This window comes from Thunnus thynnus, chromosome 7 (assembly GCF_963924715.1).
Source record: "Thunnus thynnus chromosome 7, fThuThy2.1, whole genome shotgun sequence".
In the NCBI taxonomy this organism is placed as follows: domain Eukaryota; kingdom Metazoa; phylum Chordata; class Actinopteri; order Scombriformes; family Scombridae; genus Thunnus; species Thunnus thynnus.
In genome coordinates, this window is record NC_089523.1 from 16,929,938 (window position 1) to 16,944,561 (window position 14,624).

Below are 14,624 nucleotides of genomic sequence, written 5' to 3' on the forward strand. Positions count from 1 at the left end.
GTGCCTGGACTTTTAAAACATTTTGGCTAAATCATTGTTATCAAGGTAGTGAGCTAAAAACATGAAGGTAGAAAGATAGTAAGCTTCACAAAGTAGTGCTTTTGGCTTTCCTTTTAACTGGATTGCACTTTATTGTATGTGTTTCCACTATTGTTTCCAGCCCTTCTATATCAGTGGCTGTAAGTCTCTGCAACTGCAGCTATCACAGTGAGATTTAGAGAGAAGCAGGGAGAGGGAATCTGGGGAGGAGCAATTCATGTCACTACAGAAACAGTCATCAGTCTCTGCATTGTGTGCTAACGTGCATGTCGGCATTCGCGCTGTGTGTGCACGCGCTCTACAGTAATAAGCTTGTTGGTGTCCCCAGTTCATTTATCTGCCTCCATTCAGAGTGACCTTCAGCTACACTGCCTGCACTCAGATATTCTCCACACATCTACAAATACACACACACACACACACACACACACACACACACACACAAAGCAAATTTAATGACATTTTCATAAGGTTTCTAAATACATATAAAACTGATTACAGGGCACTTACTCAGTCCCAACTCTGCTGGAAATATATGGATGATTGATGTTCGGTAGATGGCTGAAGTTTGTCATCCTGGAGTTCTTTTCAGTCTTTTACCTTCTTTATCCTTTCCTCTTTGTAATTGAGATTGAGATTAGTCTTGCAACTTTGCGCTGATAAATACCCTGTTTTCAAGATGAAACATGGTTAGGGTTATGATTTATGAGCTTTTCTTAGGTTAGTCAGTTATTCAACAAATTTACAGTGTGATGTACAGCACTTGAGCAGAGAACATTATATCAGCAGCCCAAATAATAGACAACAAAACTTGCACAAGCCTAAAAAGAATGGTGTTTGAATGTCCACTTATAGATAAGAAGTGATGTGTAGTTACGCCTGTATGTTATTTTACACATAGAACTATTAACCTAATCAAGTTAACACAGTGAGGTGTATAGATTGGAAATTAAAAATGGAAATGATTGCTGTCTTGCATTGGTACTTGCAATCGGCCAGTATAAGTCTGGAATTGGTATCAGAAGAAGAGAAATAATGGAATGAATTTATTCCTATTGACAATAGGTATTCCTGTCTGTTTTTCCATCATATACTAACACACTCTCCTATCAAGCTCTTGGACGTGGGTCATTTTGGGGCCATGGAAAGATTTTCTTTAACTGTTAGCATTTTTAAGACTCACCATCAACAAGACACTCTGTGACACCATATTTCTTGGCCACTTGACAGATGACTCAGGTCCAATTCTGTGGTTTAGGAATGTTTCCTCTGTAGCAGCAATTCACATACAGTTACATAAGCTGGCAGAAAACTCCTGAAGGTTAAGCTGGGCTTACTGGACATGTTTGGGTTTATCAACTCTTGAAGGGACACAACAGATAGGAAGGCAGAAACCACCCATAATACAATACACTTGTATGTTGTTATGTTAAGTCTTGTTAATAGTAGCATGATATCAGATAAAGGAGGCTTAAGTTAGACACAGCTGTCCAGTGGATGAAATATGCAATGTAACCTACGTAATGACAAGTTGAAGTTGGTCTGTGGAGTCTTTTGTGTTTGCATTTCTGTGCATTTTCACTGCAGTCCAAAGCTGGGGAACAACCTGGAACATATTGATGGTTTTCTCATCATGCAGCAAATTGGACAGTAATGCTATGTTGGTGGATTGAAAACACCATCACGCACATACATTCTGTTATACTGTTTACCTGGATCAACTATGAGTTTTACATGTATGACAGAGCAGATCATGCCCAAACAAAGGTGTGTGTCCAAATAGCTTTAATTTAGCATATCGACTAAATTGTCTTTGGCAGTACCATCAGATTTGAATATGTGCAGTATTTGTCATGATCACACATGGTTTATTTCATGGTTTCAACATGAAAGTAAATGAGTAAATGAATGAAGGAGGTAAAACAAAAATATTTGCACATTCAGAGATTGCGAATTTTTCAATGAGGGAGGAGGAGGAGATGAAATTTTAAGGATTTTAATGAGGTAATAATTACTCAAAATAGAGTATTTTATATACAACTTCAAACATGTCTGGAGGGGATCTTTAATATTAAACTGATAGCAGTGACTTGCTAACCACTTGTAATGACAAGGAAGCCGATAAGCACAATATAGTTATATCAGTGGAGGCTGGTCCATAGAGGCAGAGGACGTTGATCCTCCTCTATTTTTTAAGAGGCAAAAGGGAGATCAAAATATTAAAAAAAAATATTTGGTTGAAAGAAACCATTACCAAATCTCGTATTTATAAAGTATGTTTTCTCTCTTTGGAAAAAATCTATTGCTGAAATTCTGTTTAAAATGCTTCAACAGCAACACCTGCAGGGCAGGAGGTGAAAAAGCAGTGTGTGTGAAGTGGTGGTGTGGGGGGGGGGGGGGGGGGGGGCGAAAAAAGAGGAGGACGGGTGCTTGCTGACCTCCGCAGGGCGGGATCTCTTACATTGGACTCAATGTATTTCATTTTTTTTCATGCTAATCGGTGATTGGCCATGACATGTAAAATGACGCTCCAAGGGAGGCTGTCCTCCCTTACAATCAACAACCAGAATGCAATATTGACATCGAGTTGGTCCAATGATAGTTTCCAGATTTCATCTTCAATTCTCTCCACTGTAAGGCAGAGTAGCAGCAGTAGATAGCTCCTTGCGTTAGCCAATGCAACAGTTAAGGACTGTTGTTATGCTAACGGGAGAAATTATCTGGATTGTGCAGCACAGCAGCAGGACGCTGCCGGGGAGGCTGGAGAGAGAAGCAACCAGAGAAACAACCAGGAGAGTTAGCTTGTTTGTCATTGTTGCTAATGATATCAGACTTGTTAACCAGCAGCCACAAAGTTCAACAACAACAAGATGACCAACAGTCACAATTGGATGTTATAACATGGATACTTCATCTCCATGATAGAAAGAAGAAGACGTGAGATAACGTGAGTCAGATACAGCTTCTCTCTCTGTCTCTTTGGTCGCTAATTTCATCTCTGATGGTTAAATGTCTCTGTGTGGCTTTTTTGTGTTTTTTATCTCCTTAACAAGAATACAGCATATATATATATATATATATATATATATATAGGAGGAGGAGGTCTGGCTGCTTGCTTCTGACAGTTTCTTTAGTTTAGTTTCGTTTTAAGCTGAGTCATATATTGAGTAATAAGCTTAAAGTAACTAGAATAACAAGTGTTGACTAGTGGTGTAACGGATTGTAGTTGATCCGTGTTCCATACTGATCGCCCCCCCACGGTTCGGCAGGCATATGAACTGCGGATTAATCGCAAAATTGAATGTCTCATTTAAGACAAAGTAAACAAACTGCTGTAAGTACAAGTCATGGACAGACAGCATGTTGCTAATGTCAACAGGGATTTTGAACAGCAACGATCAAACCAGCATCTAACGGTTCCGAAGTGACATTGGAGTTATGTTGACCCGCTGTTTAATGTGCTGCAGCTAAGCAGCTTATTAGCTGTCTAGCTGCTAACTGGCGTTAGCGGTGAATGTTTGTTATCATTAAGTTTTGATGATGTGGACAGAGGTTGTTTCATTCACTGTTTAAAAGAGGAAGGTTTCATGCCTCATATTGCAATAACTGAGCATTAAATATTTTATAGATTTTATTTTATTTTATTTAAACATTGGACATCTTTTTTTCCCCCTTTTTTTTCCGCTGATCCTAATAATGATCTGATCCGTGACTCAAATCCGTGATACAAACCGTGAGTTTTGTGTTCATGTTAACACCCCTAGTGTTAACATGTCAGCTTTGTAGACTATATTTTATATATCGTACATATAGATAAGAGTGTGTAAGTCATGCATTTAATACATGCATTAATACTTTCTGATGTGAACCTACACTTTTAGATCTGTGAATGTTTTTAGTGTTCAATCTTTCTAGTATTCAGCACTGATCTGAACCTGTATCACATTATAAGCTTTATGCTACTTTATATATTTCTGTATATTGTCTCTTCTTTGTTTAGAGACAATATGTATATGCTAAATATTTTTAAAGAAGCAGCCTTTTCATCACTCGGGGGTTTTTGTTTTTGAAAGCAAATTGTTTTATTGGCATATAAAATTGCCCCCCACCCCTCAAATTTCATCAGGTGGGACAATGATATAGTTTGATGCGGTTTGTTGTAAGATTCCATATTGGTTTTCCTCCTGTCCTCCCCAATTATTTGAGTCACCAGCTGCCACTGATATTTATATATATATATGTTTAATACGATCAAGGCAGCAGGCCAATCTAGATCATCACTGAATCTATGAAACCCAGAAATACAGTAGCACAGTTTTGAATGTAAATACTCCTTTCAACACTCATTTAACTGCAAGATTCAACAGCATTGTTTTTATTATTGGTTACCACTTTGAATGCAGTGGTCCTCATATAACTTTTTTTTAATCTAATTTTTCCTCTGTATGTCATCTTCCCTCTGCCTTCTGATCCACTTTCTCCTCACTTACCATTCTTTCTGTCAGCATCTCCTGATCTTTATTTATCTCTTTCTTTCTTTCTTTTTCCACTCCCAGGATAAATACAACATCGATCTCTCTCTCTCTCTGCCTTTAGCTTGATTTCATGGTTTTATTGTCTGTTGTCTGAAATTGTTTCTTTAGAAACCAACTGTGCCTCCAGGGAAAGTCCCAACTGACAGCCAGAGAGGAAGACGGGGAGAGGTAAAGAGGACAAATGAAAGGAGAAAAGAAGATGGAGAAATCACCAATGACAGAAAGAGGGGTGTGTAGAATGAAAGGGGAGCAAGAAGGGGATGGGTTCAGGGAGAAAGACAGGAAATGAAGAGAGCAGAAGTGAGAGATTTCTGTGTGAATGGGGGTTCTGCCAAACTGTGCCATCATATGAATGTGTGATATCAATTCTGTTAATTGGGACAACATTCAACATTTGAATGATCCATGCCAAAAACTGATGGATCCAAGTGTCACACCTTTTCTCTAATTAATAGCTGCAGCTAGCAGAACTTCTCAGGATAAGCCTTAATGCTGATCAGAGCTTTGCAAATAGTTCAAAGTGCCCTGTGTACTGGTGGATATGCAATAGCAACACCCTGTCCTTTACAGGTGAATGGTGCATTTATTCTTTAACAGCCAACTAAGGATGTGTCCGTTCAAAGGTAACATTTTAAACACATTTACTGTTAAGTCTGGCACATTTTCCATTAATTGAAGAAGTTGCATCCCTCCTCTGGGAAGTGAGCTAGCTAAACTAAGTTTAGCTACCTAGCCTATACAGAAACCCATTTACAAACTTTATCAACTAGCCCCTTCTGTTTTTCTAAGAACTTGGAAAACAATAGATGCTGTAGGTTGTTGATGGCTGTGTAACAAACACTTTACCTTCACTGTCATCTCCACTGGATCCATTAAGTATTTCTGTGGTCTTAGCTGCATTTTGCTCAGCTCACAGCCTAATACACAATTATTGTAGTAATGTGTGTACTGTAATAGCCCTACATGGCTAAGCCAAACCCTCAGGAACAGCACTGAGCTGTGATTTTGCTGTGACATACAGTACACTGGCTCAAAAATACTTTTTCCTTTACACAGTCATTACAAAAGGAACAGCTGAAATGCAATAAATAACTTTTTCTGTGTGACATAAACATCCCAAAATGACCCTTTGTGTTATCGGAGTTTTATTAATTAGGTCAAAACAATTCTGGGGGAACACAATATCCAGTTCTCTTACAACTAGAAGAGTGCACTCAGTAGAGCACAGATCTCCACCAGGTCTGTACAATCAAGATGGAGGTGAAGATAACAGGAACACGGATGTAGTCATCTCATATCGTGCATAAGTTAAGTGGATCATAACATATTGGGTATGGAATAAATCAGCAGATGCTCCTGTTCAAGATGAGACCGAACTTTCTATGAATGTCAATTTTTGAGCCACAACAAAGGCCAATATGTGGCCTACAACAGTAACTAAGTAAGCCTTGTTTTTAGCCGAGCCGATTGCCTTTTGCTATGTCATAACGCATATCATAAAATGTCGAGGACTGCTGATAAGATGAAAGTGTAAGCTTTATAACAGGCTCATAAGGAATGGTATTAAAAAATAGGTTATTCAAAAATCATGAATCACCACAACCACAAGAGCACCATAAGCATGCAGTCATACATGTGCACAAAAAGTATTAGGCTGATGTAGTATAAGAGATTAGCACACCAAACGCATGATCTCCTCCAGGCTTACACCTGGCAGAGATAATAATACATTCATGGACCAAGCAGTATTTAACTGACTGCCAATGAAGGCTAGTTTTAGGACATTCATTGGCAGATGAGCTGTGGATTGTACATGATGTACTAATGTACTTTTGCAGTAGATGATTATCTACATCAAGCGAATATTATTCTGTGGAAGTGGATCATAAGTTTTCCATCAAAGAAAAAAGTCATAGCTTTAGTTCCAGCTTCCTTGTAACAGAAACCAGTACCAACCAATAATTTTGATCTCTCAAGTATTCAGAGCAAGCTTCTTATTACAGACCCATCAGTGGTCTATTTGAAGGGCCTCCTCCACTCCATCCACTGAAAGCGCAGCTGCACATCACATCTGTTTGAAGACTTATTGGCAGAAGTATCAAATACAAACATGAGATTACAAAATACAAAAGTCTTGCTAGATATTTGTCCTAAGGCACTCTGTCTTCAGAAATAATATAATGAATTTATTCTTTGAGCATAGGCAATCAAGCAGACCAACGTGTATGGACTTTAAGTCTTCATCAGGGTCTGACAAACACATAATCTATCTGAATTATATACCAGCTGTGGGTGGCATTCCACCTAACACACATGGCCACATAAATAACCAATAGTGGGCGCTAAAACAAAAGCACAGGCCCCATACATACATACATGCCAAAAAATGTGAATCTACAATAGGGCATAATAACAATAAGTGATTTAAATATTGAATCCTGAAAATACTGAAAATACCCAACAAATCTTTGCAGGAATTATTCCATGAACCTCCCACCTTTGTCTCTAGAAGGGCTCCCACCTTACAAGACAAGCTGGTCCACAGCCATCTATTGCCAAAGACTTCTTGGCTTCATGAACCTGTGGAGCAACTTCCCCTGTGGTAATTGCTGCCATTGCAGCAGCATTTCTAAAACGGACAGATTTGTGGATGTGTTTACTAGTAAGTCATAAAATAAATCACTTTGCCAACTGCAACACTTCTTTTCTGATATATCGCCTTGAATGCCCCTGTGGATTTTCCTATGTGGGGAGAACAAAAAGGAGATTTAAAAACAGACTTGGGGAACATAAAACTGCTATGCACACAAAAGATCCAAACTACCCAATGGCCATTCATTACAATCAAGTGGGACATGGAAGCCCCGCTTCCTTGAAAGCTGTTGCCCTTGAAAATATACCAACCACATAAGAGGTGATGATAGACTAAGAAACTCCTCCAATGATTTGGATTTTCACATTAAAGGACATTAAGTCTCCAGGACTGAATGATGAGGTAGACTTTCTGCTGTTTCTCTAATTTCTGTTGTTTTCTATGTGCTCATATTATCAACGGTAGCCAAAAATTATTGTAAAAACTTTTGAAAAATATTTGCTTGTGTAAACAGTATGTACATTCATTGTCCATTGACTATGATCAACCTATACTTATAGTCTTATATACTTAAGCATTTTATCATCACTCACTTAAGCATAATACACTGTAATCTGGAAAATCTGAATATTAATTATTTATTCTTTACACATGCCAAATTTTATTTGTTGGGTATTTTAAGTATTTTCAAGATTCAATATGTAAATCAATTATTGTTATTATGCCTTATTGTAGATTCGCATTTTGTGGTATCTATGTATGTATAGGGCCTGTGCTTCAGTTTTAGCGCCCTCTATTGGTTATTTAAGTGGTCATATGTGTTAGGTGGAATGCCACCCATGGTTGGTATATAATTCAGACTGATTATATGTTTGTCAGACCCTGATGAAGACTTAAAGTCGATAGGTCTGCTTGATTGCCTGTGCTCAAAGGATAAAGTCACTACATTATTTCTGAAGATGGAGTTCCTTAGTTTTTTCCATGGTTATCTGCGCCACTTAAGGACAAATATCTAGCAAGACTTCAGCACTTCCTCCTCCTGTTCATGAGATTGTTTTGTTTGAACATACATGAAGTAAACATCCTTAATAATCTTACATTCAAGTGAAAATACAACCAACCCTATCATAAAGGATTCTGTCAAAAAACCTTTTGTACATAATAGTTATTCAACTGGTGTAATTTCAACAATCTTCTCAGTTGACTCACATTAATTTTATGCTGCTGAATATAAATCATATTTTTTTCTCCAAGAATATTTTAAAAGGTTTACACACAAATATTTATATACACACACATACATACGCAAAATGATGTTACATATTCCACTTTATATATATATATATATATATATATATATATATATATATATATATATATATATATACACACACACACACACACACACACACACATATACATATATAGAATATGTAACATCATTTTCCATACGTATGTATTTGTCTATGCAATCACATTGCCCAAAAACAGCCATTTGTTGTGTTGTTTGCAGACAGAACAGAACAACCAGAGATACTCTAGTAGAACACACCACAACAAAATCACAAAAGACACAAAATGAAGTAGAATACAATGGAAATCATCAAAATTAACCAAAACAAAGGAGAGCAGAGCATACAGAGGACAGAGCAACAATCACACCAGACCACGATAAAACAAGAAAGGACAGAACAGAAGAGAACAGGGCAGTGTGCTTTATCTGGTGCAGAGCTGGAGGGTTAAATCACACAAGGGAGCTCTTGTCAATAACAGCTCAAAACGTGTGTGTTTGTGTGTGTGTGTGGAAATGCAAGCACTTTGAAGATTAGTTACTGTAGAAGTGGCCTTGAATGAAATTAAATTAACAACAAATCAACAAATATGTAAATGTGTGTGTCTGTGCTTCCAGGTCTGTGGGTGAGTAATGAAATTGAGTTTGTGTGTGTATGTGAGAGAGAGAGAGAGAGACTATGTTCTCTAAATATGCTGCACTTGCTGAGATCACTTTGTGCATCTCTGGCCTAGAAAGCGCCAGATAACTACTTTCTCAGCTCACTCAGCGCTCACACTCAGGAAATATGAGGCTGGCACTGCAAAGACACACATAAACACATGCACACACTCTGCCTGGGTAGTAAAAGTGCCATCATTAGTCTTTTTTGTCATCTTTATGGGTCGGATAAACAACATTGTTGTTGTTCAAAGTAAAAATCAGTACCATACAGCCCATAAGAACACTGCATTGTATCTATCCGCACTGAGATCTTAATATTTTTTTGCTGCACTCATTCTAATGCTTAAATGTAACATGACCTTTTGCAGATAGAATAAAACTTAAATTAAAAAATTAAAAAATAAAGTAAAATTACTTGCCAGAAAGTATCAGAAAAATACATCTGGTTGTTTACCAGAATCTTACAGGCTGGTTTTCAGAGCTGACATATGAGTAGTGGGGATGTTGTCAGTGTTGGGTGGTGTCACTTAGAGCTCAGCCATGACTCCATGAACTAAAACCCCTGTATGGTGCCTCTCCAGCAGTTTTCCTGGAGCTTCATAAAACATCTCTTGGATTCTACAGCACACATTTGTTTTTGATCACCTCATGTTTGCACTGGAAAGAAATTTGTGGAAACACCAGCAGCCATTGTGAGGCACTGTTAAACATTTGTGTACAAAATAATTTGTTAATCTGCGAAATAGCAAGCATTTTAAAGAGAAGGTACAATTAGCACCACTTGAACTTCATAATCCTACATGTTAGATTTGAAAAAGATGTATTTCACCAATGAGAGATCAATGTAAGATCATATTTATTATAATTTTATGATTGAGACCATTGACTGTATATAAAGATGGACATCATGACAGCTCCCCAAAAGTGAAGCCAAAATATCTTGATCGCCCCCTGGTGGCTGACTGCAATATAGATCATAAATCCCACCCCCTCAAGGTTAGTGGATGGGACATTAGCCAAACTAAAAAATCATGTCAAATAAATTTTTTCCAAAGATGTTTTCTGTCATTTTAGGTAGTTCTTATCATGCTGATGTATGTTCAAGTGCTCATTTTTCTGATAAGTTTGTCTTTAATTAGTTATTTGACGATATAAAAATGGAATGTAACATCATGATTGACAGCTGTGACAGCCACTCTCAAACCGCCGTCAGGCAGCGGGACAGCTGAGGTTCTTGTGTCACACGATTTTACTGCGTAAACTCTGGCTCCAAATTACACTACACAAGCAAGACGGCAGCTCCCGGAAAGGAGATATTTTGGCTTCACTTTTGCTTAGCGATAGGAAGTGGAGACACTTCATCCATCTTTAACACAGTCAATGACTGAGAATTGCAATTAGACTCTTTTGAAATATCTTATCAGAATGCAGGGACACGAAAATTGTGGAAAAGCAGAACACCACACCTGCTGGGTCAAGACACTAATGGCGCTGAGGAGACTGCAGAAACTCCTTGGGTGACTCCCAAGAGATATTACAAAGATAATACAAACAGCAGTGGTGATCGGGTAGGAGGCAGGCTGTGCAGCACTCTGCCTGAAAGACAGAATGACAGATTCAGCAGTGACATTTAAAGTTCAACATCCAGCAGCTGATTGATTTGTTGAACGCAAGAGGAAAGCTGATTTGCTAGATATTGTGACACTTGGAATTTGTGAATGTGAGGTTTTGTGCTTTGATGGTATGGGGAGGCAGCAATGTGGGTGACATTGTGAAGGAAAGTTGATGGCAAGAGATTGTGAAAATATATATACAAGAAAGTCGCCGCCAGATGAATGGAAGATTATTTTCCTCATTGAAAAAATATATTGCAAAAAAAACAACTTTGCATTCAATTCTGCATTGCTACTGGCTCCTTCTATCCCCAGATGTATCAACACTATAACACATAAAAACAGAAAAATTCCAATACCATACCAACAAAGTACTATATCTATGGAGTTATAAAATGTAGGGGATTCAGCACAGCACTCACATCTTTCCTACAAAGATGTATTAGACATAAATCACATAAAAGATTATTACTAGCAAATGTAACCAGGCTTCACACACTGGTGTCTAAAACCAAAAAGGTGCTTTCATTGCTGACGTAATGCCATACCTGACCACTAGATTCCCTCAGTGAGCTCCTGTCTTTGCTAATTCTCTGTGGTTCTTGTGATCAACTGACTGCCTGCACAGCTGTTCATCATTTACTCATTAGTTACTCTGTATATATAGAAACAGTTTTCCAGTGGCTGCACTCCATTTCGCTGTGTGCTGCTGCTCTGAATGTTGCGGAGCAGCGAGGGCGGGGAGACCCTTTTACAGGCTGTGTAGGCAGCACAAGGTGGCAGGTGTAACGTCAAAGCGCTATCTTCTGATGATCAAACAGTGGCAGGTAGTGAGGGAGATGAAGTTCTAGGGTACGATAAAATCAGTAAATGTAGATAGTAAAATGTAAATGTACCAGAGTAAATGTCTGTTTGTTCTCTGGGAACTAAACTCAGTAACTAAAGGAACAAGTGTTTTTGTGTTTGACCAATCAGAAACACAGTGCAGCAAATTCCTCCGGAAGCTACTAAATTTAGACTGGTTCCACAAGTGGAAACTCAAGTAAATCTCCCTGTGTCTTAAAATGGTTCCTGGAAAAGTCCCTCGAATGAAAAAGAGTTATAAATTAATAAAACGTGTGTACATGTTTCATGTGTCAGATCTCATTAACAAGAATAATTTACGAGGCTGCTTGAATAAACTCAAATCCATCAGTGTTCATATGTTAGTGAGATCATTATCTCCTGTCTACTCTACACTTAAATATTCTGGATGTTGTATGATAGAGTTTCTTTTTCTTATTTTGTAATACATGAATAAAGCTACGTTGAGCTTGACTTGTATCCTCTCTGCAGTCTTCTCGTGTTTTCCTATGTTTCTCTATAATAATGGCATACATTGATAAATTAATCTCATGACCACATGAACACAACAGATGGTGTTACTGAGATCATGTACATGTATGTCATTACGCGTTGATGCACGTCAACACATCAGGATACATCACTGTCCTGTTTTCCAGCACTGACAAGAATGAATACTTCAGAAAAGCAGCAAGTTTACCACATTAACTCCTCACTTCTTGCCTACTAGTTCTTCTGTCTATATGGTAAATCAAGTGTGGGCAACAGGTGTAAAATGACAGCATGAAAACTGGTGTTTCAATTAACCTGGATCAGTAGAGACCCGCCTGCAGCAAGGTCACTCTTCAGCTAGTGATTCCTTTGTAAAAATCATACCAACCAAATATAGAAGGAAGGGTACAAAGTCCGACAAATATAGAAAAAAATGATGGAGGGAAAGGCATGAAAAATGAAGGAGAGAGAGAGGGCAGAAAAGAGATTGGGGTAGCGGTGAGTGGAGAAAGAAAAAGATGATGAGACTGGAAGAAATAAGATGAAGGACCAGAGTTGAGGAATGGAAAAGCATCATATGAGGAGGCGTAAAAATGGAAACGAAAACAAAAGTCAGGTTTAGCAGAAGGGAGAAAAAAGATCAAGACAAGGTAAAAATGAAAGCAGAAGGAAGAGGAAATTAAGGTGACCTTATTATCTTGCAGAGTGACTTAATTAACTCTGGGGTCTAATAACCTGACTTAATGAGACGCACTGATTGTTAGTCTGCATGTTGGTGTGGATCTACATGTTACGTAACGTGTGTTGAGAGTTATACACTACCAAACGTTTTTGATACAGGCAATTGTTATGGTTATCCGGTTGTTCTGTATTTAATCATTTTATGTCGTTGCTTCTCATTTCATGCATTTTTCGTCATTTTGGTGCCAGGTTGACAGAACAATGAACGAAGCACTTATGGCGAAGACTGCTGTACGAGTTGGGATTGCAGAGCCCAAGCCAGGCTTTTATGGAGCGTTTAAATTCTACCACCCCGCAGACAGGAACGACAACAAACACTACAGGGATTATACACCCCTCCAAAACTCTCTCTCTGCTTTATGTCTCTCTGTCTCTCTCCCCTTCTCGCTTTCTGTCTTTTTCACTCAATCTTCCTTCTTCTTTGGCTTGGTACCTCTCTTCCTTTCACGCTCTCTTTCTTCCTCTGTCGTGATTCCTCTCTGTCTCCCTCTGATTTAATAAAAGCGGCAGAATAAAGGGTTTACACTCAAAAGGAAATCATTCAGGGAGCCAGGAAAATAGAAATAGCCTGTCTTAATCACCACATGCACACTCGCAATCACACACGCGCATGCGCCGTTTCAAAAGCACCCACACAGAAACGCATACTAGATATATCATTATCACAGGGTTCCAGGCAGCAGATAATCCGGTAACAGTTGACATTTAGCAGCCTGTTGTTCGCACAGACACATTCAGTAGAAGCCCTGATTAACACTGGGCATTAACACGTTTTATGAAGGCAAGATTAACACCAACTAGCAGGAGATACATGCCCTCGAAAGCTTCAGTAACACAGGGCACTACACAGCAAAACAATAGTGTTTTTTTTTTGTTTGCTTTAAAAATAGTTTGAAGGTGTTTTTACTGTGTTTGTGCAATAAAGACAAAGGCTAAGGTGGAAAAGGTAGAAGAGAAGGAAGGCAAAAGGGGTACAATAAGTGTTGATGATGGAGTGACGCACAAATCAAGTGTTGGATTTGAACTGATAACACATGTGGTTACAAGTCAGCATGCTGAGAGAAGATTAGGCTCTACAGGTGGGTCATGAGAAATTAAAATTCATACAGTGTTCAACAATAGGGCAGTGTATCTCAAGGCTTGTGTTAAAAACCATTAAGGAGAGTGTTAATAATTAAAATGGCACACAAGCCACATAGAATATTAAAAGAAACAAAAGAAAGCACAGAATAGAGCAGAATCAAGCAGATTCTGACCTCTCCAACATTGCAAAAAAAACAAATTTTGTGCTCATAACAATAGCTCCTTGAATGCCTTTGAGGAAGAGTCTGTGCAAAGTTATAATGGATGATTCTTACCAATACAGCTATTCACAACTCTTTGTAGTATGTACAGTCTAGGGGTGTGCCCGAATACAAATACGTTATTCGGCAAAGCACAAATAGTGGGGTTTTTTTGTTGTTTTTTTTCATACAAATATTTTAAAAAAGATTTGTTTTTTCGGGAAGAAAAAAAACATGTCGAATGCCAGCGTGCAGGTCGGTTACATCGCTATCTCTCTCCTCTGCTCTGCTGTTATGTCTATCAGCACGTCTGAATGAGGGGCGTCACATCCACCTGCTGCATGATGCACATTTCCTAATTTGGACATCACTCTCGGAGTTGGGGGTGTTTGAGATAAAGCTGAGCTACTGACACATGCAAAGTGCTCTCAAGGGACTCTCCATAACCAGTTGTTCCCCTTCTCCTTTCCACAAAGTTAGGTTGTAAAAAATAATAATAAATGAAATAAATGAAAAGTGCAAAGCAATAAT